Here is a 25,488-nt window from a genome sequence, read left to right on the forward strand (position 1 = left end):
CAGTGAGAGTGATTGAGTCATTGAGAGTGAGTGAGTCAGTGAGAGTGAGTCAGTCAGTCAGTGAGAGTGAGTCAGTCAGTCAGTGAGAGTGAGTCAGTGAGAGTGAGTCAGTGAGTGAGTGAGTCAGTGAGTGAGAGTGAGTGAGTCAGTCAGTGAGAGTGAGTCAATCAGTGAGAGTGAGTCAGTCAGTGAGAGTGAGTCAGTCAGTGAGAGTGAGTGAGTCAGTGAGAGAGAGAGTGAGTCAGTGAGAGTGAGTCAGTCAGTGAGAATGAGCGAGTCAGTCAGTGAGAGTGAGTGAGTCAGTCAGTGAGAGTGAGTGAGTCAGTGAGAGTGAGTGAGTCAGTCAGGGAGACTGAATCAGTCAGTGAGAGTACGTGAGTCAGTCAGTGAGAGTGAGTGTCAGTCAGTGAGATTGAGTGTCAGTCAGTGAGAGTTAGTGTCAGTCAGTGAGAGTGAGTCTCAGTCAGTGAGAGTGAGTGAGTCAGTCAGTGAGAGTGAGTGAGTCAGTCAGTGAGAGTGAGTGAGTCAGTCAGTGAGAGTGAGTCAGTCAGTCTGAGAGTAAGTGAGTCAGTCAGTGAGAGTGAGTGAGTCAGTCAGTAAGAGTGAGTGAGTCAGTCAGTGAGAGTGAGTGAGTTAGCCAGTGAGTCAGCCAGTGGGTCAGTCAGTGACTCAGTCAGTGAGAGTGAGCCAGTCAGTGAGAGTGAGTCAGTCAGTGAGAGTGAGTCAGTCAGTGAGAGTGAGTCAGTGAGAGTGAGTCAGTGAGAGGGAGTCAGTCAGTGAGAGTGAGTCAGTCAGTGTGTGAGAGTGGGTGAGTGTCAGTGAGAGTGAGTCAGTCAGTGAGAGTCAGTCAGTGAGAGTGAGCAAGTGAGTCAGTGAGAGTGAGTCAGTCAGTCAGTGAGAGTGAGTCAGTCAGTCAGTGAGAGTGAGTCAGTGAGAGTGAGTCAGTGAGTGAGTGAGTCAGTGAGAGTGAGTCAGTGAGAGTGAGTCAATTAAAGTGAGTCAGTGAGAGTGAGTCAGTGAGAGTGAGAGTGAGTGAGTCAGTCAGTGAGAGTGAGTGAGTCAGTGAGAGTGAGTGAGTCAGTCAGTGAGAGTGAGTCAGTGAGAGTGAGTCAGTCAGTGAGAGTGAGTCAGTCAGTGAGTCAGTGACAGGCAGTGAGTCAGTGAGAGTGAGTGAGTCAGTGAGAGTGAGTGAGTGAGTCAGTGAGAGTGAGTGAGTCAGTCAGTGAGAGTGAGTGAGTCATTGAGAGTGAGTCAGTCAGTGAGAGTGAGTCAGTCAGTCAGTGAGAGTGAGTCAGTCAGTCAGTGAGAGTGAGTCAGTGAGAGTGAGTCAGTGAGTGAGTGAGTCAGTGAGAGTGAGTGAGTCAGTGAGAGTGAGTCAATTAAAGTGAGTCAGTGAGAGTGAGTCAGTGAGAGTGAGAGTGAGAGAGTCAGTCAGTGAGAGTAAGTGAGTCAGTCAGTGAGAGTGAGTGAGTCAGTCAGTGAGAGTGAGTGAGTCAGCCAGTGAGTCAGCCAGTGAGTCATGCAGTGAATCAGTCAGTGAGAGTGAGCCAGTCAGTGAGAGTGAGTCAGTCAGTGAGAGTGAGTCAGTCAGTGAGTGAGAGTCAGTGAGTCAGTGAGAGTCAGTGAGTCAGTTAGAGTGAGTGAGTCAGTGAGAGTGAGTGAGTCAGTGAGAGTGAGTGAGTCAGTGAGAGTGAGTGAGTGAGTCAGTGAGAGTGAGTAAATCATTGAGAGTGAGTGAGTCAGTGAGAGTGAGTGAGTCAGTGAGAGTGAGTGAGTCAGTCAGTGAGAGTGAGTGAGTCAGTCAGTGAGTGTGAGTGAGTCAGTCAGTGAGAGAGAGAGAGAGTCAGTCAGTGAGAGTGAGTCAGTCAGTGAGAGTGTGTGAGTCAGTCAGTGAGAGTGAGTGAGTCAGTCAGTGAGAGTGAGTCAATCAGTGAGAGTGAGTCAGTCAGTGAGAGTGAGTCAGTCAGTGAGAGTGAGTGAGTCAGTCAGTGAGAGTGAGTCAGTCAGTCAGTGAGTGTGAGTGAGTCAGTCAGTAAGAGAGAGAGAGAGTCAGTCAGTGACAGTGAGTCAGTCAGTGAGAGTGAGTGAGTGAGAGTGAGTGAGTCAGTCAGTTAGAATGAGTCAATCAGTGAGAGTGAGTCAGTCAGTGAGAGTGAGTCTGTCAGTGAGAGTGAGTGAGTCAGTGAGAGAGAGAGTGAGTCAGTGAGAGTGAGTCAGTCAGTGAGAGTGAGCGAGTCAGTCAGTGAGAGTGAGTGAGTGAGTCAGTGAGAGTGAGTGAGTCAGTGAGAGTGAGTGAGTCAGTCAGGGAGACTGAGTCAGTCAGTGAGAGTATGTGAGTCAGTCAGTGAGAGTGAGTGTCAGTCAGTGAGAGTGAGTGTCAGTCAGTGAGAGTTAGTGTCAGTCAGTGAGAGTGAGTCTCAGTCAGTGAGAGTGAGTGAGTCAGTCAGTGAGAGTGAGTGTCAGTCAGTGAGAGTGAGTCTCAGTCAGTGAGAGTGAGTGAGTCAGTCAGTGAGAGTAAGTGAGTCAGTCAGTGAGAGTGAGTGAGTCAGTCAGTGAGAGTGAGTGAGTCAGCCAGTGAGTCAGCCAGTGAGTCATGCAGTGACTCAGTCAGTGAGAGTGAGCCAGTCAGTGAGAGTGAGCCAGTCAGTGAGAGTGAGTCAGTCAGTGAGTGAGAGTCAGTGAGTCAGTGAGAGTCAGTGAGTCAGTTAGAATGAGTGAGTCAGTGAGAGTGAGTGAGTCAGTGAGAGTGAGTGAGTGAGTGAGTCAGTGAGAGTGAGTGAGTGAGTCAGTGAGAGTGAGTGAGTCATTGAGAGTGAGTGAGTCAGTGAGAGTGAGTGAGTCAGTGAGAGTGAGTGAGTCAGTCAGTGAGAGTGAGTGAGTCAGTCAGTGAGTGTGAGTGAGTCAGTCAGTGAGAGAGAGAGAGTCAGTCAGTGAGAGTGAGTTAGTCAGTGAGAGAGAGTGAGTCAGTCAGTGAGAGTGAGTGAGTCAGTCAGTGAGAGTGAGTCAGTCAGTGAGAGTGAGTGAGTCAGTGAGAGTGAGTGAGTCAGTGAGAGAGAGAGTGAGTCAGTGAGAGTGAGTCAGTCAGTGAGAGTACGTGAGTCAGTCAGTGAGAGTGAGTGTCAGTCAGTGAGAGTGAGTGTCAGTCAGTGAGAGTGAGTCTCAGTCAGTGAGAGTGAGTGAGTCAGTCAGTGAGAGTGAGTGAGTCAGTCAGTGAGAGTGAGTGAGTCAGTCAGTGAGAGTGAGTGAGTCAGCCAGTGAGTCAGCCAGTGGGTCAGTCAGTGACTCAGTCAGTGAGAGTGAGCCAGTCAGTGAGAGTGAGTCAGTCAGTGAGAGTGAGTCAGTCAGTGAGTGAGAGTCACTGAGTCAGTGAGAGTCAGTGAGTCAGTTAGAGTGAGTGAATCAGTGAGAGTGAGTGAGTCAGTGAGAGTGAGTGAGTGAGTCAGTGAGAGCGAGTGAGTGAGTCAGTGAGAGTGAGTAAATCATTGAGAGTGAGTGAGTCAGTGAGAGTGAGTGAGTCAGTGAGAGTAAATCAATCAGTCAGTGAGAGTGAGTGAGTCAGTCAGTGAGTGTGAGTGAGTCAGTCAGTGAGAGAGAGAGAGTCAGTCAGTGAGAGTGAGTCAGTCAGTGAGAGTGAGTGAGTCAGTCAGTGAGAGTGAGTGAGTCAGTCAGTGAGAGTGAGTCAGTCAGTGAGAGTGAGTGAGTCAGTGAGAGAGAGAGTGAGTCAGTGAGAGTGAGTCAGTCAGTGAGAGTGAGTGAGTCAGTCAGTGAGAGTGAGTGAGTCAGTCAGTGAGAGTGAGTGAGTCAGTGAGAGTGAGTGAGTCAGTCAGGGAGACTGAGTCAGTCAGTGAGAGTGCGTGAGTCAGTCAGTGAGAGTGAGTGTCAGTCAGTGAGAGTGAGTGTCAGTCAGTGAGAGTGAGTGTCAGTCAGTGAGAGTGAGTCTCAGTCAGTGAGAGTGAGTGAGTCAGTCAGTGAGAGTGAGTGAGTCAGTCAGTGAGAGTGAGTGAGTCAGTCAGTGAGAGTGAGTGAGTCAGTCAGTGAGAGTGAGTCAATCAGTGAGAGTGAGTCAGTCAGTGAGAGTGAGTCAGTCAGTGAGAGTGAATGAGTCAGTCAGTGAGAGTGAGTGAGTCAGTCAGTGAGTGTGAGTGAGTCAGTCAGTAAGAGAGAGAGAGAGAGTCAGTCAGTGAGAGTGAGTCAGTCAGTGAGAGTGAGTGAGTCAGTGAGTGAGAGTGAGTGAGTCAGTCAGTTAGAATGAGTCAATCAGTGAGAGTGAGTCAGTCAGTGAGAGTGAGTCAGTCAGTGAGAGTGAGTGAGTCAGTGAGAGAGAGAGTGAGTCAGTGAGAATGAGTCAGTCAGTGAGAGTGAGCGAGTCAGTCAGTGAGAGTGAGTGAGTCAGTCAGTGAGAGTGAGTGAGTCAGTGAGAGTGAGTGAGTCAGTCAGGGAGACTGAGTCAGTCAGTGAAAGTACGTGAGTCAGTCAGTGAGAGTGAGTGTCAGTCAGTGAGAGTGAGTGTCAGTCAGTGAGAGTTAGTGTCAGTCAGTGAGAGTGAGTCTCAGTCAGTGAGAGTGAGTGAGTCAGTCAGTGAGAGTGAGTGAGTCAGTCAGTGAGAGTGAGTGAGTCAGTCAGTGAGAGTGAGTGAGTCAGCCAGTGAGTCAGCCAGTGGGTCAGTCAGTGACTCAGTCAGTGAGAGTGAGCCAGTCAGTGAGAGTGAGTCAGTCAGTGAGGGTGAGTCAGTCAGTGAGTGAGAGTCACTGAGTCAGTGAGAGTCAGTGAGTCAGTTAGAGTGAGTGAGTCAGTGAGAGTGAGTGAGTCAGTGAGAGTGAGTGAGTCAGTGAGAGTGAGTGAGTGAGTCAGTGAGAGTGAGTAAATCATTGAGAGTGAGTGAGTCAGTGAGAGTGAGTGAGTCAGTGAGAGTGAGTGAGTCAGTCAGTGAGAGTGAGTGAGTCAGTCAGTGAGTGTGAGTGAGTCAGTCAGTGAGAGAGAGAGAGTCAGTCAGTGAGAGTGAGTCAGTCAGTGAGAGTGAGTGAGTCAGTCAGTGAGAGTGAGTGAGTCAGTCAGTGAGAGTGAGTCAATCAGTGAGAGTGAGTCAGTCAGTGAGAGTGAGTCAGTCAGTGAGAGTGAGTGAGTCAGTGAGAGAGAGAGTGAGTCAGTGAGAGTGAGTCAGTCAGTGAGAGTGAGCGAGTCAGTCAGTGAGAGTGAGTGAGTCAGTCAGTGAGAGTGAGTGAGTCAGTGAGAGTGAGTGAGTCAGTCAGGGAGACTGAGTCAGTCAGTGAGAGTGCGTGAGTCAGTCAGTGAGAGTGAGTGTCAGTCAGTGAGAGTGAGTGTCAGTCAGTGAGAGTGAGTGTCAGTCAGTGAGAGTGAGTGAGTCAGTCAGTGAGAGTGAGTGAGTCAGTCAGTGAGAGTGAGTGAGTGAGTCAGTCAGTGAGAGTGAGTCAGTCAGTGAGAGTGAGTGAGTCAGTGAGAGAGAGTGAGTCAGTGAGAGTGAGTCAGTCAGTGAGAGTGAGCGAGTCAGTCAGTGAGAGTGAGTGAGTCAGTCAGTGAGAGTGAGTGAGTCAGTGAGAGTGAGTGAGTCAGTCAGGGAGACTGAGTCAGTCAGTGAGAGTGCGTGAGTCAGTCAGTGAGAGTGAGTGTCAGTCAGTGAGAGTGAGTGTCAGTCAGTGAGAGTTAGTGTCAGTCAGTGAGAGTGAGTCTCAGTCAGTGAGAGTGAGTGAGTCAGTCAGTGAGAGTGAGTGAGTCAGTCAGTGAGAGTGAGGGAGTCAGTCAGTGAGAGAGAGAGAGTCAGTCAGTGAGAGTGAGTCAGTCAGTGAGAGTGAGTGAGTCAGTCAGTGAGAGTGAGTCAGTCAGTGAGAGTGAGTCAGCCAGTGAGAGTGAGTGAATCAGTGAGAGAGAGAGTGAGTCAGTGAGAGTGAGTCAGTCAGTGAGAGTGAGCGAGTCAGTCAGTGAGAGTGAGTGAGTCAGTCAGTGAGAGTGAGTGAGTCAGTGAGAGTGAGTGAGTCAGTCAGAGAGACTGAGTCAGTCAGTGAGAGTGCGTGAGTCAGTCAGTGAGAGTGAGTGTCAGTCAGTGAGAGTGAGTGTCAGTCAGTGAGAGTGAGTGTCAGTCAGTGAGAGTGAGTCTCAGTCAGTGAGAGTGAGTGAGTCAGTGAGAGTGAGTGAGTGAGTCAGTGAGAGTGAGTGAGTGAGTCAGTGAGAGTGAGTAAATCATTGAGAGTGAGTGAGTCAGTGAGAGTGAGTGAGTCAGTGAGAGTGAGTCAGTCAGTCAGTGAGAGTGAGTGAGTCAGTCAGTGAGTGTGAGTGAGTCAGTCAGTGAGAGAGAGTGAGTCAGTCAGTGAGAGTGAGTCAGTCAGTGAGAGTGAGTGAGTCAGTCAGTGAGAGTGAGTGAGTCAGTCAGTGAGAGTGAGTGAGTCAGTCAGTGAGAGTGAGTCAATCAGTGAGAGTGAGTCAGTCAGTGAGAGTGAGTCAGTCAGTGAGAGTGAGGGAGTCAGTGAGAGAGAAAGTGAGTCAGTGAGAGTGAGTCAGTCAGTGAGAGTGAGCGAGTCAGTCAGTGAGAGTGAGTGAGTCAGTCAGTGAGAGTGAGTGAGTCAGTGAGAGTGAGTGAGTCAGTCAGGGAGACTGAGTCAGTCAGTGAGAGTGCGTGAGTCAGTCAGTGAGAGTGAGTGTCAGTCAGTGAGAGTGAGTGTCAGTCAGTGAGAGTGAGTGTCAGTCAGTGAGAGTGAGTCTCAGTCAGTGAGAGTGAGTGAGTCAGTCAGTGAGAGTGAGTGAGTCAGTCAGTGAGAGTGAGTGAGTCAGCCAGTGAGAGTGAGTGAGTCAGCCAGTGAGTCAGCCAGTGAGTCATGCAGTGACTCAGTCAGTGAGAGTGAGCCAGTCAGTGAGAGTGAGTCAGTCAGTGAGAGTGAGTCAGTCAGTGAGTGAGAGTCAGTGAGTCAGTGAGAGTCAGTGAGTCAGTTAGAGTGAGTGAGTCAGTGAGAGTGAGTGAGTCAGTGAGAGTGAGTGAGTCAGTGAGAGTGAGTGAGTGAGTCAGTGAGAGTGAGTATATCATTGAGAGTGAGTCAGTCAGTGAGAGTGAGTGAGTCAGTGAGAGAGAGAGTGAGTCAGTGAGAGTGAGTCAGTCAGTGAGAGTGAGCGAGTCAGTCAGTGAGAGTGAGTGAGTCAGTCAGTGAGAGTGAGTGAGTCAGTGAGAGTGAGTGAGTCAGTCAGGGAGACTGAGTCAGTCAGTGAGAGTGCGTGAGTCAGTCAGTGAGAGTGAGTGTCAGTCAGTGAGAGTGAGTGTCAGTCAGTGAGAGTGAGTGTCAGTCAGTGAGAGTGAGTCTCAGTCAGTGAGAGTGAGTGAGTCAGTCAGTGAGAGTGAGTGAGTCAGTCAGTGAGAGTGAGTGAGTCAGTCAGTGAGAGTGAGTGAGTCAGTCAGTGAGAGTGAGTCAATCAGTGAGAGTGAGTCAGTCAGTGAGAGTGAGTCAGTCAGTGAGAGTGAGTGAGTCAGTCAGTGAGAGTGAGTGAGTCAGTCAGTGAGTGTGAGTGAGTCAGTCAGTAAGAGAGAGAGAGAGAGTCAGTCAGTGAGATGAGTCAGTGAGTGAGAGTGAGTGAGTCAGTGAGAGTGAGTGAGTCAGTGAGTGAGAGTGAGTGAGTCAGTCAGTTAGAATGAGTCAATCAGTGAGAGTGAGTCAGTCAGTGAGAGTGAGTCAGTCAGTGAGAGTGAGTGAGTCAGTGAGAGAGAGAGTGAGTCAGTGAGAGTGAGTCAGTCAGTGAGAGTGAGCGAGTCAGTCAGTGAGAGTGAGTGAGTCAGTCAGTGAGAGTGAGTGAGTCAGTGAGAGTGAGTGAGTCAGTCAGGGAGACTGAGTCAGTCAGTGAAAGTACGTGAGTCCGTCAGTGAGAGTGAGTGTCAGTCAGTGAGAGTGAGTGTCAGTCAGTGAGAGTTAGTGTCAGTCAGTGAGAGTGAGTCTCAGTCAGTGAGAGTGAGTGAGTCAGTCAGTGAGAGTGAGTGAGTGAGTCAGTGAGAGTGAGTGAGTCAGCCAGTGAGTCAGCCAGTGGGTCAGTCAGTGACTCAGTCAGTGAGAGTGAGCCAGTCAGTGAGAGTGAGTCAGTCAGTGAGAGTGAGTCAGTCAGTGAGTGAGAGTCACTGAGTCAGTGAGAGTCAGTGAGTCAGTTAGAGTGAGTGAGTCAGTGAGAGTGAGTGAGTCAGTGAGAGTGAGTAAATCATTGAGAGTGAGTGAGTCAGTGAGAGTGAGTGAGTCAGTGAGAGTGAGTCAGTCAGTCAGTGAGAGTGAGTGAGTCAGTCAGTGAGTGTGAGTGAGTCAGTCAGTGAGAGAGAGTGAGTCAGTCAGTGAGAGTGAGTCAGTCAGTGAGAGTGAGTGAGTCAGTCAGTGAGAGTGAGTGAGTCAGTCAGTGAGAGTGAGTGAGTCAGTCAGTGAGAGTGAGTCAATCAGTGAGAGTGAGTCAGTCAGTGAGAGTGAGTCAGTCAGTGAGAGTGAGGGAGTCAGTGAGAGAGAAAGTGAGTCAGTGAGAGTGAGTCAGTCAGTGAGAGTGAGCGAGTCAGTCAGTGAGAGTGAGTGAGTCAGTCAGTGAGAGTGAGTGAGTCAGTGAGAGTGAGTGAGTCAGTCAGGGAGACTGAGTCAGTCAGTGAGAGTGCGTGAGTCAGTCAGTGAGAGTGAGTGTCAGTCAGTGAGAGTGAGTGTCAGTCAGTGAGAGTGAGTGTCAGTCAGTGAGAGTGAGTCTCAGTCAGTGAGAGTGAGTGAGTCAGTCAGTGAGAGTGAGTGAGTCAGTCAGTGAGAGTGAGTGAGTCAGCCAGTGAGAGTGAGTGAGTCAGCCAGTGAGTCAGCCAGTGAGTCATGCAGTGACTCAGTCAGTGAGAGTGAGCCAGTCAGTGAGAGTGAGTCAGTCAGTGAGAGTGAGTCAGTCAGTGAGTGAGAGTCAGTGAGTCAGTGAGAGTCAGTGAGTCAGTTAGAGTGAGTGAGTCAGTGAGAGTGAGTGAGTCAGTGAGAGTGAGTGAGTCAGTGAGAGTGAGTGAGTGAGTCAGTGAGAGTGAGTATATCATTGAGAGTGAGTCAGTCAGTGAGAGTGAGTGAGTCAGTGAGAGAGAGAGTGAGTCAGTGAGAGTGAGTCAGTCAGTGAGAGTGAGCGAGTCAGTCAGTGAGAGTGAGTGAGTCAGTCAGTGAGAGTGAGTGAGTCAGTGAGAGTGAGTGAGTCAGTCAGGGAGACTGAGTCAGTCAGTGAGAGTGCGTGAGTCAGTCAGTGAGAGTGAGTGTCAGTCAGTGAGAGTGAGTGTCAGTCAGTGAGAGTGAGTGTCAGTCAGTGAGAGTGAGTCTCAGTCAGTGAGAGTGAGTGAGTCAGTCAGTGAGAGTGAGTGAGTCAGTCAGTGAGAGTGAGTGAGTCAGTCAGTGAGAGTGAGTGAGTCAGTCAGTGAGAGTGAGTCAATCAGTGAGAGTGAGTCAGTCAGTGAGAGTGAGTCAGTCAGTGAGAGTGAGTGAGTCAGTCAGTGAGAGTGAGTGAGTCAGTCAGTGAGTGTGAGTGAGTCAGTCAGTAAGAGAGAGAGAGAGAGTCAGTCAGTGAGATGAGTCAGTGAGTGAGAGTGAGTGAGTCAGTGAGAGTGAGTGAGTCAGTGAGTGAGAGTGAGTGAGTCAGTCAGTTAGAATGAGTCAATCAGTGAGAGTGAGTCAGTCAGTGAGAGTGAGTCAGTCAGTGAGAGTGAGTGAGTCAGTGAGAGAGAGAGTGAGTCAGTGAGAGTGAGTCAGTCAGTGAGAGTGAGCGAGTCAGTCAGTGAGAGTGAGTGAGTCAGTCAGTGAGAGTGAGTGAGTCAGTGAGAGTGAGTGAGTCAGTCAGGGAGACTGAGTCAGTCAGTGAAAGTACGTGAGTCAGTCAGTGAGAGTGAGTGTCAGTCAGTGAGAGTGAGTGTCAGTCAGTGAGAGTTAGTGTCAGTCAGTGAGAGTGAGTCTCAGTCAGTGAGAGTGAGTGAGTCAGTCAGTGAGAGTGAGTGAGTGAGTCAGTGAGAGTGAGTGAGTCAGCCAGTGAGTCAGCCAGTGGGTCAGTCAGTGACTCAGTCAGTGAGAGTGAGCCAGTCAGTGAGAGTGAGTCAGTCAGTGAGAGTGAGTCAGTCAGTGAGTGAGAGTCACTGAGTCAGTGAGAGTCAGTGAGTCAGTTAGAGTGAGTGAGTCAGTGAGAGTGAGTGAGTCAGTGAGAGTGAGTGAGTGAGTCAGTGAGAGTGAGTGAGTGAGTCAGTGAGAGTGAGTAAATCATTGAGAGTGAGTGAGTCAGTGAGAGTGAGTGAGTCAGTGAGAGTGAGTGAGTCAGTCAGTGAGAGTGAGTGAGTCAGTCAGTGAGTGTGAGTGAGTCAGTCAGTGAGAGAGAGAGAGAGAGTCAGTCAGTGAGAGTGAGTCAGTCAGTGAGAGTGAGTGAGTCAGTCAGTGAGAGTGAGTGAGTCAGTCAGTGAGAGTGAGTCAATCACTGAGAGTGAGTCAGTCAGTGAGAGTGAGTCAGTCAGTGAGAGTGAGTGAGTCAGTGAGAGAGAGAGTGAGTCAGTGAGAGTGAGTCAGTCAGTGAGAGTGAGCGAGTCAGTCAGTGAGAGTGAGTGAGTCAGTCAGTGAGAGTGAGTGAGTCAGTGAGAGTGAGTGAGTCAGTCAGGGAGACTGAGTCAGTCAGTGAGAGTGCGTGAGTCAGTCAGTGAGAGTGAGTGTCAGTCAGTGAGAGTGAGTGTCAGTCAGTGAGAGTGAGTGTCAGTCAGTGAGAGTGAGTCTCAGTCAGTGAGAGTGAGTGAGTCAGTCAGTGAGAGTGAGTGAGTCAGTCAGTGAGAGTGAGTGAGTGAGTCAGTCAGTGAGAGTGAGTCAGTCAGTGAGAGTGAGTGAGTCAGTGAGAGAGAGTGAGTCAGTGAGAGAGAGTGAGTCAGTGAGAGTGAGCGAGTCAGTCAGTGAGAGTGAGTGAGTCAGTCAGTGAGAGTGAGTGAGTCAGTGAGAGTGAGTGAGTCAGTCAGGGAGACTGAGTCAGTCAGTGAGAGTGCGTGAGTCAGTCAGTGAGAGTGAGTGTCAGTCAGTGAGAGTGAGTGTCAGTCAGTGAGAGTTTGTGTCAGTCAGTGAGAGTCAGTGAGTCAGTTAGAGTGAGTGAGTCAGTGAGAGTGAGTGAGTCAGTGAGAGTGAGTGAGTCAGTGAGAGTGAGTGAGTCAGTGAGAGTGAGTAAATCATTGAGAGTGAGTGAGTCAGTGAGAGTGAGTCAGTCAGTGAGAGTGAGTGAGTCAGTCAGTGAGAGTGAGTGAGTCAGTCAGTGAGTGTGAGTGAGTCAGTCAGTGAGAGAGAGAGAGTCAGTCAGTGAGAGTGAGTCAGTCAGTGAGAGTGAGTGAGTCAGTCAGTGAGAGTGAGTGAGTCAGTCAGTGAGAGTGAGTCAATCAGTGAGAGTGAGTCAGTCAGTGAGAGTGAGTCAGTCAGTGAGAGTGAGTGAGTCAGTGAGAGAGAGAGTGAGTCAGTGAGAGTGAGTCAGTCAGTGAGAGTGAGCGAGTCAGTCAGTGAGAGTGAGTGAGTCAGTCAGTGAGAGTGAGTGAGTCAGTGAGAGTGAGTGAGTCAGTCAGGGAGACTGAGTCAGTCAGTGAGAGTGCGTGAGTCAGTCAGTGAGAGTGAGTGTCAGTCAGTGAGAGTGAGTGTCAGTCAGTGAGAGTGAGTGTCAGTCAGTGAGAGTGAGTGAGTCAGTCAGTGAGAGTGAGTGAGTCAGTCAGTGAGAGTGAGTGAGTGAGTCAGTCAGTGAGAGTGAGTCAGTCAGTGAGAGTGAGTGAGTCAGTGAGAGAGAGTGAGTCAGTGAGAGTGAGTCAGTCAGTGAGAGTGAGCGAGTCAGTCAGTGAGAGTGAGTGAGTCAGTCAGTGAGAGTGAGTGAGTCAGTGAGAGTGAGTGAGTCAGTCAGGGAGACTGAGTCAGTCAGTGAGAGTGCGTGAGTCAGTCAGTGAGAGTGAGTGTCAGTCAGTGAGAGTGAGTGTCAGTCAGTGAGAGTTAGTGTCAGTCAGTGAGAGTGAGTCTCAGTCAGTGAGAGTGAGTGAGTCAGTCAGTGAGAGTGAGTGAGTCAGTCAGTGAGAGTGAGGGAGTCAGTCAGTGAGAGAGAGAGAGTCAGTCAGTGAGAGTGAGTCAGTCAGTGAGAGTGAGTGAGTCAGTCAGTGAGAGTGAGTCAGTCAGTGAGAGTGAGTCAGCCAGTGAGAGTGAGTGAATCAGTGAGAGAGAGAGTGAGTCAGTGAGAGTGAGTCAGTCAGTGAGAGTGAGCGAGTCAGTCAGTGAGAGTGAGTGAGTCAGTCAGTGAGAGTGAGTGAGTCAGTGAGAGTGAGTGAGTCAGTCAGAGAGACTGAGTCAGTCAGTGAGAGTGCGTGAGTCAGTCAGTGAGAGTGAGTGTCAGTCAGTGAGAGTTAGTGTCAGTCAGTGAGAGTGAGTGTCAGTCAGTGAGAGTGAGTCTCAGTCAGTGAGAGTGAGTGAGTCAGTGAGAGTGAGTGAGTGAGTCAGTGAGAGTGAGTGAGTGAGTCAGTGAGAGTGAGTAAATCATTGAGAGTGAGTGAGTCAGTGAGAGTGAGTGAGTCAGTGAGAGTGAGTCAGTCAGTCAGTGAGAGTGAGTGAGTCAGTCAGTGAGTGTGAGTGAGTCAGTCAGTGAGAGAGAGTGAGTCAGTCAGTGAGAGTGAGTCAGTCAGTGAGAGTGAGTGAGTCAGTCAGTGAGAGTGAGTGAGTCAGTCAGTGAGAGTGAGTGAGTCAGTCAGTGAGAGTGAGTCAATCAGTGAGAGTGAGTCAGTCAGTGAGAGTGAGTCAGTCAGTGAGAGTGAGGGAGTCAGTGAGAGAGAAAGTGAGTCAGTGAGAGTGAGTCAGTCAGTGAGAGTGAGCGAGTCAGTCAGTGAGAGTGAGTGAGTCAGTCAGTGAGAGTGAGTGAGTCAGTGAGAGTGAGTGAGTCAGTCAGGGAGACTGAGTCAGTCAGTGAGAGTGCGTGAGTCAGTCAGTGAGAGTGAGTGTCAGTCAGTGAGAGTGAGTGTCAGTCAGTGAGAGTGAGTGTCAGTCAGTGAGAGTGAGTCTCAGTCAGTGAGAGTGAGTGAGTCAGTCAGTGAGAGTGAGTGAGTCAGTCAGTGAGAGTGAGTGAGTCAGCCAGTGAGAGTGAGTGAGTCAGCCAGTGAGTCAGCCAGTGAGTCATGCAGTGACTCAGTCAGTGAGAGTGAGCCAGTCAGTGAGAGTGAGTCAGTCAGTGAGAGTGAGTCAGTCAGTGAGTGAGAGTCAGTGAGTCAGTGAGAGTCAGTGAGTCAGTTAGAGTGAGTGAGTCAGTGAGAGTGAGTGAGTCAGTGAGAGTGAGTGAGTCAGTGAGAGTGAGTGAGTGAGTCAGTGAGAGTGAGTATATCATTGAGAATGAGTCAGTCAGTGAGAGTGAGTGAGTCAGTGAGAGAGAGAGTGAGTCAGTGAGAGTGAGTCAGTCAGTGAGAGTGAGCGAGTCAGTCAGTGAGAGTGAGTGAGTCAGTCAGTGAGAGTGAGTGAGTCAGTGAGAGTGAGTGAGTCAGTCAGGGAGACTGAGTCAGTCAGTGAGAGTGCGTGAGTCAGTCAGTGAGAGTGAGTGTCAGTCAGTGAGAGTGAGTGTCAGTCAGTGAGAGTGAGTGTCAGTCAGTGAGAGTGAGTCTCAGTCAGTGAGAGTGAGTGAGTCAGTCAGTGAGAGTGAGTGAGTCAGTCAGTGAGAGTGAGTGAGTCAGTCAGTGAGAGTGAGTGAGTCAGTCAGTGAGAGTGAGTCAATCAGTGAGAGTGAGTCAGTCAGTGAGAGTGAGTCAGTCAGTGAGAGTGAGTGAGTCAGTCAGTGAGAGTGAGTGAGTCAGTCAGTGAGTGTGAGTGAGTCAGTCAGTAAGAGAGAGAGAGAGAGTCAGTCAGTGAGATGAGTCAGTCAGTGAGAGTGAGTGAGTCAGTGAGAGTGAGTGAGTCAGTGAGTGAGAGTGAGTGAGTCAGTCAGTTAGAATGAGTCAATCAGTGAGAGTGAGTCAGTCAGTGAGAGTGAGTCAGTCAGTGAGAGTGAGTGAGTCAGTGAGAGAGAGAGTGAGTCAGTGAGAGTGAGTCAGTCAGTGAGAGTGAGCGAGTCAGTCAGTGAGAGTGAGTGAGTCAGTCAGTGAGAGTGAGTGAGTCAGTGAGAGTGAGTGAGTCAGTCAGGGAGACTGAGTCAGTCAGTGAAAGTACGTGAGTCAGTCAGTGAGAGTGAGTGTCAGTCAGTGAGAGTGAGTGTCAGTCAGTGAGAGTTAGTGTCAGTCAGTGAGAGTGAGTCTCAGTCAGTGAGAGTGAGTGAGTCAGTCAGTGAGAGTGAGTGAGTGAGTCAGTGAGAGTGAGTGAGTCAGCCAGTGAGTCAGCCAGTGGGTCAGTCAGTGACTCAGTCAGTGAGAGTGAGCCAGTCAGTGAGAGTGAGTCAGTCAGTGAGAGTGAGTCAGTCAGTGAGTGAGAGTCACTGAGTCAGTGAGAGTCAGTGAGTCAGTTAGAGTGAGTGAGTCAGTGAGAGTGAGTGAGTCAGTGAGAGTGAGTGAGTGAGTCAGTGAGAGTGAGTGAGTGAGTCAGTGAGAGTGAGTAAATCATTGAGAGTGAGTGAGTCAGTGAGAGTGAGTGAGTCAGTGAGAGTGAGTGAGTCAGTCAGTGAGAGTGAGTGAGTCAGTCAGTAAGTGTGAGTGAGTCAGTCAGTGAGAGAGAGAGAGTCAGTCAGTGAGAGTGAGTCAGTCAGTGAGAGTGAGTGAGTCAGTCAGTGAGAGTGAGTGAGTCAGTCAGTGAGAGTGAGTCAATCACTGAGAGTGAGTCAGTCAGTGAGAGTGAGTCAGTCAGTGAGAGTGAGTGAGTCAGTGAGAGAGAGAGTGAGTCAGTGAGAGTGAGTCAGTCAGTGAGAGTGAGCGAGTCAGTCAGTGAGAGTGAGTGAGTCAGTCAGTGAGAGTGAGTGAGTCAGTGAGAGTGAGTGAGTCAGTCAGGGAGACTGAGTCAGTCAGTGAGAGTGCGTGAGTCAGTCAGTGAGAGTGAGTGTCAGTCAGTGAGAGTGAGTGTCAGTCAGTGAGAGTGAGTCTCAGTCAGTGAGAGTGAGTGAGTCAGTCAGTGAGAGTGAGTGAGTCAGTCAGTGAGAGTGAGTGAGTGAGTCAGTCAGTGAGAGTGAGTCAGTCAGTGAGAGTGAGTGAGTCAGTGAGAGAGAGTGAGTCAGTGAGAGAGAGTGAGTCAGTGAGAGTGAGCGAGTCAGTCAGTGAGAGTGAGTGAGTCAGTCAGTGAGAGTGAGTGAGTCAGTGAGAGTGAGTGAGTCAGTCAGGGAGACTGAGTCAGTCAGTGAGAGTGCGTGAGTCAGTCAGTGAGAGTGAGTGTCAGTCAGTGAGAGTGAGTGTCAGTCAGTGAGAGTTTGTGTCAGTCAGTGAGAGTGAGTCTCAGTCAGTGAGAGTGAGTGAGTCAGTCAGTGAGAGTGAGTGAGTCAGTCAGTGAGAGTGAGTGAGTCAGTCAGTGAGAGAGAGAGAGAGTCAGTCAGTGAGAGTGAGTCAGTCAGTGAGAGTGAGTGAGTCAGTCAGTGAGAGTGAGTCAGTCAGTGAGAGTGAGTCAGCCAGTGAGAGTGAGTGAATCAGTGAGAGAGAGAGAGAGTGAGTCAGTGAGAGTGAGTCAGTCAGTGAGAGTGAGCGAGTCAGTCAGTGAGAGTGAGTGAGTCAGTCAGTGAGAGTGAGTGAGTCAGTGAGAGTGAGTGAGTCAGTCAGAGAGACTGAGTCAGTCAGTGAGAGTGAGTCAGCCAGTGAGAGTGAGTGAATCAGTGAGAGAGAGAGTGAGTCAGTGAGAGTGAGTCAGTCAGTGAGAGTGAGCGAGTCAGTCAGTGAGAGTGAGTGAGTCAGTCAGTGAGAGTGAGTGAGTCAGTGAGAGTGAGTGAGTCAGTCAGAGAGACTGAGTCAGTCAGTGAGAGTGCATGAGTCAGTCAGTGAGAGTGAGTGTCAGTCAGTGAGAGTGAGTGTCAGTCAGTGAGAGTGAGTGTCAGTCAGTGAGAGTGAGTCTCAGTCAGTGAGAGTGAGTGAGTCAGTCAGTGAGAGTGAGTGAGTCAGTGAGAGTGAGTGAGTCAGTCAGTGAGAGTGAGTCAGTCAGTGAGAGTGAGTGAGTCAGTCAGTGAGAGTGAGTGTCAGTCAGTGAGAGTGAGTCTCAGTCAGTGAGAGTGAGTGAGTCAGTCAGTGAGAGTGAGTGAGTCAGTCAGTGAGAGAGAGAGAGAGTCAGTCAGTGAGAGTGAGTCAGTCAGTGAGAGTGAGTCAGTCAGTGAGAGTGAGTCAGTCAGTGAGAGTGAGTCAGCCAGTGAGAGTGAGTGAATCAGTGAGAGAGAGAGTGAGTCAGTGAGAGTGAGTCAGTCAGTGAGAGTGAGCGAGTCAGTCAGTGAGAGTGAGTGAGTCAGTCAGTGAGAGTGAGTGAGTCAGTGAGAGTGAGTGAGTCAGTCAGAGAGACTGAGTCAGTCAGTGAGAGTGCATGAGTCAGTCAGTGAGAGTGAGTGTCAGTCAGTGAGAGTGAGTGTCAGTCAGTGAGAGTGAGTGTCAGTCAGTGAGAGTGAGTCTCAGTCAGTGAGAGTGAGTGAGTCAGTCAGTGAGAGTGAGTGAGTCAGTCAGTGAGAGTGAGTGAGTCAGTCAGTGAGAGTGAGTGAGTCAGCCAGTGAGTCAGCCAGTGGGTCAGTCAGTGACTCAGTCAGTGAGAGTGAGCCAGTCAGTGAGAGTGAGTCAGTCAGTGAGAGTGAGTCAGTCAGTGAGTGAGAGTCACTGAGTCAGTGAGAGTCAGTGAGTCAGTTAGAGTGAGTGAGTCAGTGAGAGTGAGTGAGTCAGTGAGAGTGAGTGAGTCAGTGAGAGTGAGTGAGTGAGTCAGTGAGAGTGAGTAAATCATTGAGAGTGAGTGAGTCAGTGAGAGTGAGTGAGTCAGTGAGAGTGAGTGAGTCAGTCAGTGAGAGTGAGTGAGTGAGTCAGTGAGTGTGAGTGAGTCAGTCAGTGAGAGAGAGAGAGTCAGTCAGTGAGAGTGAGTCAGTCAGTGAGAGTGAGTGAGTCAGTCAGTGAGAGTGAGTGAGTCAGTCAGTGAGAGTGAGTCAATCAGTGAGAGTGAGTCAGTCAGTGAGAGTGAGTCAGTCAGTGAGAGTGAGTGAGTCAGTGAGAGAGAGAGTGAGTCAGTGAGAGTGAGTCAGTCAGTGAGAGTGAGCGAGTCAGTCAGTGAGAGTGAGTGAGTCAGTCAGTGAGAGTGAGTTAGTCAGTGAGAGTGAGTGAGTCAGTCAGGGAGACTGAGTCAGTCAGTGAGAGTGCGTGAGTCAGTCAGTGAGAGTGAGTGTCAGTCAGTGAGAGTGAGTGTCAGTCAGTGAGAGTGAGTGTCAGTCAGTGAGAGTGAGTGAGTCAGTCAGTGAGAGTGAGTGAGTCAGTCAGTGAGAGTGAGTGAGTGAGTCAGTCAGTGAGAGTGAGTGAGTCAGTGAGAGAGAGAGTGAGTCAGTGAGAGTGAGTCAGTCAGTGAGAGTGAGCGAGTCAGTCAGTGAGAGTGAGTGAGTCAGTCAGTGAGAGTGAGTGAGTCAGTGAGAGTGAGTGAGTCAGTCAGGGAGACTGAGTCAGTCAGTGAGAGTGCGTGAGTCAGTCAGTGAGAGTGAGTGAGTCAGTCAGTGAGAGTGAGTGAGTCAGTCAGTGAGAGTGAGTGAGTCAGTCAGTCAGTGAGAGTGAGTCAGTCAGTGAGAGTGAGTGAGTCATTGAGAGTGAGTGAGTCAGTGAGAGTGAGTCAGTCAATCAGTGAGAGTGAGTCAGTCAGTCAGTGAGAGTGAGTCAGTGAGAGTGAGTCAGTGAGTGAGTGAGTCAGTGAGAGTGAGTGAGTCAGTGAGAGTGAGTCAATTAAAGTGAGTCAGTGAGAGTGAGTCAGTGAGAGTGAGAGTGAGGGAGTCAGTCAGTGAGAGTAAGTGAGTCAGTCAGTGAGAGTGAGTGAGTCAGTCAGTGAGAGTGAGTGAGTCAGCCAGTGAGTCAGCCAGTGAGTCATGCAGTGACTCAGTCAGTGAGAGTGAGCCAGTCAGTGAGAGTGAGTCAGTCAGTGAGAGTGAGTCAGTTAGTGAGTGAGAGTCAGTGAGTCAGTGAGAGTCAGTGAGTCAGTTAGAGTGAGTGAGTCAGTGAGAGTGAGTGAGTCAGTGAGAGTGAGTGAGTCAGTGAGAGTGAGTGAGTGAGTCAGTGAGAGTGAGTAAATCATTGAGAGTGAGTGAGTCAGTGAGAGTGAGTGAGTCAGTGAGAGTGAGTGAGTCAGTCAGTGAGAGTGAGTGAGTCAGTCAGTGAGAGTGAGTCAGTCAGGTAGAGTAAGTGAGTCAGTCAGTGAGAGTGAGTGAGTCAGTCAGTGAGAGTGAGTCAGTCAGTGAGAGTGAGTGAGTCAGTGAGAGAGAGAGTGAGTAAGTGAGAGTGAGTCAGTCAGTGAGAGTGAGCAAGTCAGTCAGTGACAGTGAATGAGTCAGTCAGTGAGAGTGAGTGAGTCAGTGAGAGTGAGTGAGTCAGTCAGGGAGACTGAGTCAGTCAGTGAGAGTGCGTGAGTCAGTCAGTGAGAGTGAGTGTCAGTCAGTGAGAGTGAGTGTCAGTCAGTGAGAGTGAGTGTCAGTCAGTGAGAGTGAGTCTCAGTCAGTGAGAGTGAGTGAGTCAGTCAGTGAGAGTGAGTGAGTCAATGAGAGTGAGTGAGTCAGTCAGTGTGAGTGAGTCAGTCAGTGAGAGTGAGTGAGTCAGTCAGTGAGAGTGAGTGTCATTCAGTGAGAGTGAGTGTCAGTCAGTGAGAGTGAGTCTCAGTCAGTGAGAGTAAGTGAGTCAGTCAGTGAGAGTGAGTGAGTCAGTCAGTGAGAGTGAGTGAGTCCGTCAATGAGAGTGAGTAAGTCAGTCAGTGAGAGTGAGTGAGTCAGCCAGTGAGTCAGCCAGTTAGTCAGTCAGTGACTCAGTCAGTGAGAGTGAACCAGTCAGTGAGAGTGAGTCAGTCAGTGAGAGTGAGTCAGTCAGTGAGAGTGAGTCAGTCAGTGAGAGTCAGTGAGTCAGTGAGAGTCAGTGAGTCAGTGAGAGTGAGTGAGTCAGTGAGAGTGAGTGAGTGAGTCAGTGAGAGTGAGTGAGTGAGTCAGTGAGAGTGAATGAGTCATTGAGAGTGAGTGAGTCAGTGAGAGTGAGTGAGTCAGTGAGAGTGAGTGAATCAGTCAGTGAGAGTGAGTCAGTCAGTGAGTGTGAGTGAGTCAGTCAGTGAGAGAGAGAGAGAGTCAGTCAGTGAGAGTGAGTCAGTCAGTGAGAGTGAGTGAGTCAGTCAGTGAGAGTGAGTGAGTCAATCAGTGAGAGTGAGTCAGTCAGTGAGAGTGAGTGAGTCAGTGAGAGAGAGAGTGAGTCAGTGAGAGTGACTCAGTCAGTGAGAGTGAGTTTCAGTCAGTGAGAGTGAGTGAGTCAGTCAGTGAGAGTGAGTGAGTCAGTCAGTGAGAGTGAGTGAGTCAGTCAGTGAGAGTGAGTCAGTCAGTGAGAGTAAGTGAGTCAGTCAGTGAGAGTGAGTGAGTCAGTGAGAGTGAGCGAGTCAGTCAGTGAGAGTGAGTGAGTCAGTCAGGGAGACTGAGTCAGTCAGTGAGAGTGCATGAGTCAGTCAGTGAAAGTGAGTGTCAGTCAGTGAGAGTGAGTGTCAGTCAGTGAGAGTGAGTGTCAGTCAGTGAGAGTGAGTGTCAGTCAGTGAGAGTGAGTGAGTCAGTCAGTGAGAGTAAGTGAGTCAGTCAGTGAGAGTGAGTGAGTCAGTCCGTGAGAGTGAGTGAGTCAGCCAGTGAGTCAGCCAGTGAGTCATGCAGTGACTCAGTCAGTGAGAGTGAGCCAGTCAGTGAGAGTGAGTCAGTCAGTGAGAGTGAGTCAGTCAGTGAGTGAGAGTCAGTGAGTCAGTGAGAGTCAGTGAGTCAGTTAGAGTGAGTGAGTCAGTGAGAGTGAGTGAGTCAGTGAGAGTGAGTGAGTCAGTGAGAGTGAGTGAGTGAGTCAGTCAGAGTGAGTAAATCATTGAGAGTGAGTGAGTCAGTGAGAGTGAGTGAGTCAGTGAGAGTGAGTGAGTCAGTCAGTGAGAGTGAGTGAGTCAGTCAGTGAGTGTGAGTGAGTCAGTCAGTAAGAGAGAGAGAGAGTCAGTCAGTGAGAGTGAGTCAGTCAGTGAGAGTGAGTGAGTCAGTGAGTGAGAGTGAGTGAGTCAGTCAGTTAGAATGAGTCAATCAGTGAGAGTGAGTCAGTCAGTGAGAGTGAGTCAGTCAGTGAGAGTGAGTGAGTCAGTGAGAGAGAGAGTGAGTCAGTGAGAGTGAGTGAGTCAGTCAGGGAGACTGAGTCAGTCAGTGAGAGTACGTGAGTCAGTCAGTGAGAGTGAGTGTCAGTCAGTGAGAGTGAGTATCAGTCAGTGAGAGTTAGTGTCAGTCAGTGAGAGTGAGTCTCAGTCAGTGAGAGTGAGTGAGTCAGTCAGTGAGAGTGAGTGAGTCAGTCAGTGAGAGTGAGTGAGTCAGTCAGTGAGAGTGAGTGAGTCAGCCAGTCAGTCAGCCAGTGGGTCAGTCAGTGACTCAGTCAGTGAGAGTGAGCCAGTCAGTGAGAGTGAGTCAGTCAGTGAGAGTGAGTCAGTCAGTGAGAGTGAGTCAGTGAGAGTGAGTCAGTGAGAGTGAGTGAGTCAGTGAGAGAGAGAGTGAGTCAGTGAGAGTGAGTCAGTCAGTGAGAGTGAGCGAGTCAGTCAGTGAGAGTGAGTGAGTCAGTCAGTGAGAGTGAGTGAGTCAGTGAGAGTGAGTGAGTCAGTCAGGGAGACTGAGTCAGTCAGTGAGAGTACGTGAGTCAGTCAGTGAGAGTGAGTGAGTCAGTCAGTGAGAGTGAGTGAGTGAGTCAGTGAGAGTGAGTAAATCATTGAGAGTGAATGAGTCAGTGAGAGTGAGTGAGTCAGTGAGAGTGAGTGAGTCAGTCAGTGAGAGTGAGTGAGTCAGTCAGTGAGTGTGAGTGAGTCAGTCAGTGAGAGAGAGAGAGTCAGTCAGTGAGAGTGAGTCAGTCAGTGAGAGTGAGTGAGTCAGTCAGTGAGAGTGAGTGAGTCAGTCAGTGAGAGTGAGTCAATCAGTGAGAGTGAGTCAGTCAGTGAGAGTGAGTCAGTCAGTGAGAGTGAGTGAGTCAGTGAGAGAGAGAGTGAGTCAGTGAGAGTGAGTCAGTCAGTGAGGGTGAGCGAGTCAGTCAGTGAGAGTGAGTGAGTCAGTCAGTGAGAGTGAGTGAGTCAGTGAGAGTGAGTGAGTCAGTCAGGGAGACTGAGTCAGTCAGTGAGAGTGAGTGTCAGTCAGTGAGAGTGAGTCAATCAGTGAGAGTGAGTCAGTCAGTGAGAGTGAGTCAGTCAGTGAGAGTGAGTGAGTCAGTCAGTGAGAGTGAGTGAGTCAGTCAGTGAGTGTGAGTGAGTCAGTCAGTAAGAGAGAGAGAGAGAGTCAGTCAGTGAGATGAGTCAGTCAGTGAGAGTGAGTGAGTCAGTGAGAGTGAGTGAGTCAGTGAGTGAGAGTGAGTGAGTCAGTCAGTTAGAATGAGTCAATCAGTGAGAGTGAGTCAGTCAGTGAGAGTGAGTCAGTCAGTGAGAGTGAGTGAGTCAGTGAGAGAGAGAGTGAGTCAGTGAGAGTGAGTCAGTCAGTGAGAGTGAGCGAGTCAGTCAGTGAGAGTGAGTGAGTCAGTCAGTGAGAGTGAGTGAGTCAGTGAGAGTGAGTGAGTCAGTCAGGGAGACTGAGTCAGTCAGTGAAAGTACGTGAGTCAGTCAGTGAGAGTGAGTGTCAGTCAGTGAGAGTGAGTGTCAGTCAGTGAGAGTTAGTGTCAGTCAGTGAGAGTGAGTCTCAGTCAGTGAGAGTGAGTGAGTCAGTCAGTGAGAGTGAGTGAGTGAGTCAGTGAGAGTGAGTGAGTCAGCCAGTGAGTCAGCCAGTGGGTCAGTCAGTGACTCAGTCAGTGAGAGTGAGCCAGTCAGTGAGAGTGAGTCAGTCAGTGAGAGTGAGTCAGTCAGTGAGTGAGAGTCACTGAGTCAGTGAGAGTCAGTGAGTCAGTTAGAGTGAGTGAGTCAGTGAGAGTGAGTGAGTCAGTGAGAGTGAGTGAGTGAGTCAGTGAGAGTGAGTGAGTGAGTCAGTGAGAGTGAGTAAATCATTGAGAGTGAGTGAGTCAGTGAGAGTGAGTGAGTCAGTGAGAGTGAGTGAGTCAGTCAGTGAGAGTGAGTGAGTCAGTCAGTAAGTGTGAGTGAGTCAGTCAGTGAGAGAGAGAGAGTCAGTCAGTGAGAGTGAGTCAGTCAGTGAGAGTGAGTGAGTCAGTCAGTGAGAGTGAGTGAGTCAGTCAGTGAGAGTGAGTCAATCACTGAGAGTGAGTCAGTCAGTGAGAGTGAGTGAGTCAGTGAGAGTGAGTGAGTCAGTGAGTGAGAGTGAGTGAGTCAGTCAGTTAGAATGAGTCAATCAGTGAGAGTGAGTCAGTCAGTGAGAGTGAGTCAGTCAGTGAGAGTGAGTGAGTCAGTGAGAGAGAGAGTGAGTCAGTGAGAGTGAGTCAGTCAGTGAGAGTGAGCGAGTCAGTCAGTGAGAGTGAGTGAGTCAGTCAGTGAGAGTGAGTGAGTCAGTGAGAGTGAGTGAGTCAGTCAGGGAGACTGAGTCAGTCAGTGAAAGTACGTGAGTCAGTCAGTGAGAGTGAGTGTCAGTCAGTGAGAGTGAGTGTCAGTCAGTGAGAGTTAGTGTCAGTCAGTGAGAGTGAGTCTCAGTCAGTGAGAGTGAGTGAGTCAGTCAGTGAGAGTGAGTGAGTGAGTCAGTGAGAGTGAGTGAGTCAGCCAGTGAGTCAGCCAGTGGGTCAGTCAGTGACTCAGTCAGTGAGAGTGAGCCAGTCAGTGAGAGTGAGTCAGTCAGTGAGAGTGAGTCAGTCAGTGAGTGAGAGTCACTGAGTCAGTGAGAGTCAGTGAGTCAGTTAGAGTGAGTGAGTCAGTGAGAGTGAGTGAGTCAGTGAGAGTGAGTGAGTGAGTCAGTGAGAGTGAGTGAGTGAGTCAGTGAGAGTGAGTAAATCATTGAGAGTGAGTGAGTCAGTGAGAGTGAGTGAGTCAGTGAGAGTGAGTGAGTCAGTCAGTGAGAGTGAGTGAGTCAGTCAGTAAGTGTGAGTGAGTCAGTCAGTGAGAGAGAGAGAGTCAGTCAGTGAGAGTGAGTCAGTCAGTGAGAGTGAGTGAGTCAGTCAGTGAGAGTGAGTGAGTCAGTCAGTGAGAGTGAGTCAATCACTGAGAGTGAGTCAGTCAGTGAGAGTGAGTCAGTCAGTGAGAGTGAGTGAGTCAGTGAGAGAGAGAGTGAGTCAGTGAGAGTGAGTCAGTCAGTGAGAGTGAGCGAGTCAGTCAGTGAGAGTGAGTGAGTCAGTCAGTGAGAGTGAGTGAGTCAGTGAGAGTGAGTGAGTCAGTCAGGGAGACTGAGTCAGTCAGTGAGAGTGCGTGAGTCAGTCAGTGAGAGTGAGTGTCAGTCAGTGAGAGTGAGTGTCAGTCAGTGAGAGTGAGTCTCAGTCAGTGAGAGTGAGTGAGTCAGTCAGTGAGAGTGAGTGAGTCAGTCAGTGAGAGTGAGTGAGTGAGTCAGTCAGTGAGAGTGAGTCAGTCAGTGAGAGTGAGTGAGTCAGTGAGAGAGAGTGAGTCAGTGAGAGAGAGTGAGTCAGTGAGAGTGAGCGAGTCAGTCAGTGAGAGTGAGTGAGTCAGTCAGTGAGAGTGAGTGAGTCAGTGAGAGTGAGTGAGTCAGTCAGGGAGACTGAGTCAGTCAGTGAGAGTGCGTGAGTCAGTCAGTGAGAGTGAGTGTCAGTCAGTGAGAGTGAGTGTCAGTCAGTGAGAGTTTGTGTCAGTCAGTGAGAGTGAGTCTCAGTCAGTGAGAGTGAGTGAGTCAGTCAGTGAGAGTGAGTGAGTCAGTCAGTGAGAGTGAGTGAGTCAGTCAGTGAGAGAGAGAGAGAGTCAGTCAGTGAGAGTGAGTCAGTCAGTGAGAGTGAGTGAGTCAGTCAGTGAGAGTGAGTCAGTCAGTGAGAGTGAGTCAGCCAGTGAGAGTGAGTGAATCAGTGAGAGAGAGAGAGAGTGAGTCAGTGAGAGTGAGTCAGTCAGTGAGAGTGAGCGAGTCAGTCAGTGAGAGTGAGTGAGTCAGTCAGTGAGAGTGAGTGAGTCAGTGAGAGTGAGTGAGTCAGTCAGAGAGACTGAGTCAGTCAGTGAGAGTGAGTCAGCCAGTGAGAGTGAGTGAATCAGTGAGAGAGAGAGTGAGTCAGTGAGAGTGAGTCAGTCAGTGAGAGTGAGCGAGTCAGTCAGTGAGAGTGAGTGAGTCAGTCAGTGAGAGTGAGTGAGTCAGTGAGAGTGAGTGAGTCAGTCAGAGAGACTGAGTCAGTCAGTGAGAGTGCATGAGTCAGTCAGTGAGAGTGAGTGTCAGTCAGTGAGAGTGAGTGTCAGTCAGTGAGAGTGAGTGTCAGTCAGTGAGAGTGAGTCTCAGTCAGTGAGAGTGAGTGAGTCAGTCAGTGAGAGTGAGTGAGTCAGTGAGAGTGAGTGAGTCAGTCAGTGAGAGTGAGTCAGTCAGTGAGAGTGAGTGAGTCAGTCAGTGAGAGTGAGTGTCAGTCAGTGAGAGTGAGTCTCAGTCAGTGAGAGTGAGTGAGTCAGTCAGTGAGAGTGAGTGAGTCAGTCAGTGAGAGAGAGAGAGAGTCAGTCAGTGAGAGTGAGTCAGTCAGTGAGAGTGAGTCAGTCAGTGAGAGTGAGTCAGTCAGTGAGAGTGAGTCAGCCAGTGAGAGTGAGTGAATCAGTGAGAGAGAGAGTGAGTCAGTGAGAGTGAGTCAGTCAGTGAGAGTGAGCGAGTCAGTCAGTGAGAGTGAGTGAGTCAGTCAGTGAGAGTGAGTGAGTCAGTGAGAGTGAGTGAGTCAGTCAGAGAGACTGAGTCAGTCAGTGAGAGTGCATGAGTCAGTCAGTGAGAGTGAGTGTCAGTCAGTGAGAGTGAGTGTCAGTCAGTGAGAGTGAGTGTCAGTCAGTGAGAGTGAGTCTCAGTCAGTGAGAGTGAGTGAGTCAGTCAGTGAGAGTGAGTGAGTCAGTCAGTGAGAGTGAGTGAGTCAGTCAGTGAGAGTGAGTGAGTCAGCCAGTGAGTCAGCCAGTGGGTCAGTCAGTGACTCAGTCAGTGAGAGTGAGCCAGTCAGTGAGAGTGAGTCAGTCAGTGAGAGTGAGTCAGTCAGTGAGTGAGAGTCACTGAGTCAGTGAGAGTCAGTGAGTCAGTTAGAGTGAGTGAGTCAGTGAGAGTGAGTGAGTCAGTGAGAGTGAGTGAGTCAGTGAGAGTGAGTGAGTGAGTCAGTGAGAGTGAGTAAATCATTGAGAGTGAGTGAGTCAGTGAGAGTGAGTGAGTCAGTGAGAGTGAGTGAGTCAGTCAGTGAGAGTGAGTGAGTGAGTCAGTGAGTGTGAGTGAGTCAGTCAGTGAGAGAGAGAGAGTCAGTCAGTGAGAGTGAGTCAGTCAGTGAGAGTGAGTGAGTCAGTCAGTGAGAGTGAGTGAGTCAGTCAGTGAGAGTGAGTCAATCAGTGAGAGTGAGTCAGTCAGTGAGAGTGAGTCAGTCAGTGAGAGTGAGTGAGTCAGTGAGAGAGA

Source organism: Triturus cristatus, chromosome 1_1 (genome assembly GCF_964204655.1).
Source record: "Triturus cristatus chromosome 1_1, aTriCri1.1, whole genome shotgun sequence".
NCBI classification, from domain to species: Eukaryota; Metazoa; Chordata; class Amphibia; order Caudata; family Salamandridae; genus Triturus; species Triturus cristatus.